The sequence below is a fragment of the Eptesicus fuscus genome, chromosome 3 (assembly GCF_027574615.1).
Source record: "Eptesicus fuscus isolate TK198812 chromosome 3, DD_ASM_mEF_20220401, whole genome shotgun sequence".
Lineage (NCBI taxonomy): Eukaryota > Metazoa > Chordata > Mammalia > Chiroptera > Vespertilionidae > Eptesicus > Eptesicus fuscus.
This window is the reverse complement of record NC_072475.1, coordinates 17861392-17867417: the sequence shown is the minus strand read 5'-3', so window position 1 is coordinate 17867417 and position 6026 is coordinate 17861392.

Here is a 6026-nt window from a genome sequence, read left to right as displayed (position 1 = left end):
GTATATAGATAAGAATGACCACAGTCTTCTCATTAGAAGACCTGTATGAAGACAGATCATCCTTAAAAGTGTTGGAGAAAAAAATAATCAAACCATAACCCCATTTGAAGTAAAATATTTTATTAAATGAGGGCAACTTAAAACTTTACTCAGGAAAAATGTTGAGAGAATTCATTGCAAGGAAACTTACATTGCAAAAAATGATAGAAGCAGGTTTTTGGCAGAATAAAAAAATAAAAAAAACTTTGATCTATAAAAAAGAATGAAGAATTTCAGAAAGATAATCATTTGAGTCAATATCTCAAAAGATAAATAACTAAATCAAAAATATTTTTAAAATTATGTTGAGTTCATAATACATGTAGAATCAAAATATAGGGCCAAAATAATCTAAAAGGAGAGAAGGAAAAAATTGAAAAATTCTTACTACTTATGTGTACCATTATCATTTGAAGTTACATGTGATAAAATAAGGATGCATATTGTAAACTCTTAAAGCAACCACTAAAAATTATAAAAGAAACAACTCAATAATGGAAAAAACAATTAAATCATTAAAATACCAAATTAATCTTTTAAAAAGGCAGGGAAATGTTGAAACAATAAACAAATAGAAAACATAGCAGACTGACTTAAACCCATCTATATATTTCTCCAGGCATGTCCTATACATACAATTTCCATGTTATCAAAGAGCTCTGCTGTGTTGTGCCATATTTATCAGGATGTCTCTCTGAAGTTACACAAATTAAAATGTTTCCCAACCCATAACATTACATGGTGGGCTTCTATAATGGAAGCTTTTTGCACTAAGGCACAATAATCAACTAGTCAAAAAAGCAGTTATTTTGCTACTGTTATCAAGTAGATTTTGAATCCCAAGTTCCAAAAGTTGCCACTGGGTGGCAGTGCTTGACTTAATTTGCAAGTACCTGAGTGGGAAGTTGCGAAAATTATCTGTACAGGCCTGTTTTTGTTCTAGATCCTTCTCTGATAACTGTCCTTGCTTCTTTTCTAATGCCTGTATTTTAGTTATAAGCTCTTTCGTAAGACCAGTTTTTAGCTGCATTCCACAAGTTTTTCCTTGTACTGGTATGTGGCATTTTCATTATTATTTAAGTAGAAATATTTTCTAATTTTTATAGTGAATTATATTTTTGACCATGAATTATTTAGTAATATGCTTTTTTTATAAAAAAGGGGATTTTTGAATTATCATGTTATTCACTTCTAGCCTAATTTCACTGTAGCCAAAGATTATCCTTTACATAGCTTCCATCATTTTACATGTAATAACAATTGTTTATAGCCAAGAGTTTTTTAAAAAAATGTTCCATGTGTACTTGAAAAAAAAGGTGTATTATGACATTACTTGATACTGGTTTCAATTTGTATAAATTAAATGACATTACTTGATACTGGTTTCAATTACTTGATACTGGTTTCAATTTGTTTAAATTAAATGCATCTTATTATTTTTCCAAAATTTCTTCTACTTATTAATTTCTAGCTGTTTATTCTATCAGTTACTAGAAAAAAAAAAAATGTGGCAAATATCCCACTATGAGTCCTTAGCTTTTAGAAATCTTTCAATGTCCCCATGAAAACCCACAGAGAAACTTGGTTAATAAAACCAACAAACTATGGACAACATACTAGGAAGCAAAATATGAGCTAAACCTGTATAGTTCTGCACAAACCTCCAAGGACAAGCAGGGGACACAAGCCCCCGACAGCTCCAAGGCCTGTGCAGCAGCAGCCTCTGTGCAGGAGGACGCCGCGGGGAGCAACAGAGAAGATCTTACCAACACGTATTCATCTGCAGTCTTAGTAACAAATTGGAAAGCAGTTGCAACTGGCAGGATTTGAGCACCCTCGTGAGTGAGTACCAGCTGCCTGCCATTAGATCTGAAGGGGATAGAAGAGTCTGGGCCCTACTACCCCTCGGCACTAACCAATCTAGAGGAGATAGAGGTATGTGTAAGGGGGAGCCAAACTGAATGAGCTGCCACTGACCCAAGCTGGAACAAGGTGAGTGCCAGAATGAATAACATCGTCTAGTTTATAACCCCAGATACAAAACAAATATACAGTATGTGTCCCTAATGATACCCAGCCACGTCCTTGATTTTGGTATTCTTGGATATGCTTTAAGGACAGAGAGTACAACAAATGTGATGTAAAAGAGGGAGGACTTGCTGTTGGAAATGGTGTCAAACAAAGGTACCTCCAGACAATCTTCCTACAAGGTTGGTGGTGGTTTCTGCAAAGAGGCTTGGAGCACACTTCTGTGAACTGTCCTGTCCATGGGGAGGGCCCTTGGTCACTCACTGAGGCACAGAGCCGAGCCTGTGATTTTGATGCCCCTCATACTTTAGGCAGCTAGAATTAAATAAGTTAATGTTTTTAATCTTTATTGGTCTCTCCCCCATTGTTCTCTCTTAGCTCGCCCAGGTCCCCGACCTCTGGCCTTCACCACCCTATTGTCTGTGTCCATGGGTTATGCATATATATGCATACAAGTTCCTTGTTTGATCTCTTCCCACCCATCCCATCCCTCCCTTCCCGCTGAGGTTTGACAACAATCCGTTCCGTGCTTCTCTGTCTTTGGATCTATTTTTGTTCATCAGTTTATGTTGTTCATCAGATTCCAATATGAGTGAGATCATGTGGTACTTATCTTTCTCTGGCTTATTTAGCTTAGCATAATGCTCTCCAGGTCCACCCATGCTGTTGAAAATGGTAAGAGTTCTTCCTTAATTCTTAATTAGGCCTTGGTTCATGTGTTAAATCGCTCTTCCTGCTCAACTTTTGGTCTCATAAATGTAGTCATAGGTTGCTGATGTGTGTCTCTTTGTCAAGCAGGAGAAGATAACGTCAGGGTCGCAGGAAAATTTATGAGTTTGTTTGGGAGAAGGAAGGAATGTCTTCAAGGTAGCTGCGGCCAGCTGCTGACACCCAGGAGACTGATAGGAAAAAGTGTTATCTGTGACTAAAGAAACACAGACTGCTCTCTGGAACTCCTCCTCCCCTACTCCCTAACTACATAAAAACTCCCTATTTTGCTTTTTGAGAGAGGGGGATTGAGGATCTTTCTCCTCATCCTCTCGCTCTGACTAAATAAATAAACCTTTCTGTATCTCCAAGCACCAGTCTCAATGTTCTGGCTTTACCTGCACAAGAGGTTTTTATTTTTCCCCGATTGGAACTGGTAGCCAGTATCCTAAATGATGAAAAAGAACTGGAATCAGATTCAGTACCATGAAGATAATTACTTTTATACCTTAAAAATATATTTTAAGAAAGTATACTGGAAATGAAATCAGAACCATGACAATATAACTATCAAATTTTTTGTATAGATTTTATAAACCTCAGTGGGGAAAAACAACTCATTCCAATGCCATTCTTCTTCTTCTTTTTTTTTTTAATTTGTGGGAATCATGGATGCATGTTTTATTTTTTTTTATTTTGAAATTAAGCTGAATAAAAATAGCTTTTTGCACATAGTTCATTTCTTTCTACAGTAAAAAATAGTGCTAGGGGCTGAAATAGAATATTGGGCACTAGCTATAATTATAAGAATACTAATCATGCTCTGTTAACCATGATTGTTCTGTTCTGATTAGAGAAAGCACATTCTAACCTGGCTGAGAGTCCTCTACCCTGGGACGTGGGAGTTAATATCGGAATGCAGTCCATCCTCCTTTTTTAAGAACTGCCTACCATTATGGAAAGATTAAAGATTTGCAATCCTGTGGCTAAAACAATCTAGTCCCAAGGGCTTCGCCTACCCTTTGCAAACCCCAGCCACTATTGCCTGAAATCTGGTTCCAGAGGTGGTGCCTGGAGGCACCTGCCCTCTGTGACACTCCTGCCCGCATTGCCTGTAATCTGTAACCAACCATTATACCTCGTCTACTTTCCCATGCCTGTAATTCTTACTCACCCATGTAATTTTTGCCTTCTACCCAATATAAGCAGCTGGCTTGTGGAGAGAGGCAGAGCAGATTTTTGTGGATGACCTGCTTCTCTCCATACTGCTTGCATTATTGGAATAAACGCTCATATATGATTTAACCCTGTCTTGGCTTAATTGGCTCAAGTAGTAACAGGCAGCTTGGACACCTTAGTTGTCTGGTTACAGAAGTATATGTTTTACTAGTATGGACTGTTGAAATTGTCATTTATAATTGCCTTCTGAAAAAGGAAGGCATGATATAATGTCTAGTGTTAACTGAACAAATTATACACTGAGTGGCCAGATTATTATGATCTCTGAATGCATAATAATCAGGTCACTCAATATATATATATATATTAGAGGCCCAGTGCATGAATTTGTGCATGGGTGGGGTCTGGCCAGTCTGGCCAGGGGGAGGGGACATAGGCGGTTAGCCGGTCTGCCTGCTGGTCGAACTCCTGGTCGAGGGGACAATTTGCATATTAGCCTTTTATTATATAGGATAGACACTGAGTGGCCAGATTATTAAGTGTTCAGAGATCATAATAATCTGGCCACTCAGTGTATAGTCAACTGGCTTGTAGATTTTCACCCCCTCCACCCATTACAGGTACACACACACACACACACACAAACACACACACACACACATTTCTTGCCACATTTTTATTTTTAACTTAACTTGATTCAACTGATTATGCTTAATAACCAAGATTCATACTACTGTACTACACATTTTTTTTCACATCAATAAGTCTTCAGTTTTAACATATGATTGTACTCAACAAAAGGCTTACAGAAGTGATTTATTTTTGGAGTATTTCTAGATAATATATTTAGGGTGTTTGTAGAAAAGTTTTTCACTACATACTCAGATGAACTACATTGTCAAATGCATGTTTAGATTTGATTGAATTATAATGCAGATCTGTTGCTTTTTAAAAAAACAACAACACTGAAAATTTTAAAAAAAGGCCTTCCCAAAATATCTAAATCCTAATCCCTGTGAATGTTACTTTATATTGGGATAGAAAGGGAGTATCTGCAAATGTAAATTGGAAACGGCCCAAGTGTCTATCAGCAGATGAGTGGATAAAAAAAGCTGTGGTACATTTTCACAATGAAATACTACATGACTGCAAAAAAAGAAAAGAAAAAAGAAACTCTTACCATTTGCAACAGCATGGATGGACCTAGAGAGTGTTCTGCTAAGTGAAATAAACCAGTCAGAGAAATATAAGTATCACATGATCTCACTCATTTGTGGAATCTATGAACAAAATAAACTAAGGAACAAAATAGACTGAGAGACAATAGATGGATGGAACAGACTGATGGATTTCAGAGGGAAGCAGGAATGGGGAGATAGGTGGGAAGAGATTAACTGGGAATTTATATGCATATATTTATAGCCCATGGACACAGAAAATAATGTGGTGAAGGTCTGGGAGGGGCAGGTGCAGGGTGCAGGGGGCCAATGGAAAAAAAATAAACAAAGGGGACATGTGTAATATTTTCAATAATAAAAATAATTTTTTTTAAAAGAATCTCAAAATGGGAAGATTGTTCTGGATTATTTGGATAGAATCTGAATACAAACACATGTATCCTTGTGAGAGGAGGCATAAGAGAAGGCCATGTGAAGATGCAGCAGTGAGATTTGTAGATGCCGGCCTCTGAGATTAAGGTGATTTGGCTACAGCAAGGAGTACTGTTAGCCACCAGGTGAAAGAGGCAGGGGCTCAGCCATCTGGACGTGTCTCTCAGCAGTACCTTAATTTTGGCCCAAAGAAACTAATATTGGACTTCAGGCCCAGGAACTCTAGAGAATACATTTCTGTTGTTTTAAGCCACATACTTTGTAGTAATTTGTTATAATAGCCACAAGAAACTAATACAATTTCCTTATGATGCTTTCTTTATTTTTTTCTCTTCCCATTTATATAATTTCTGTACCTGTCTGGATATTGTCTTCTCTTACTTGCCAGTATTATTCTTATTTCTAAACTTTAATAAGCACTGGTCTCTATCAAGACCAACATAATTGTAATAACCATAAGTA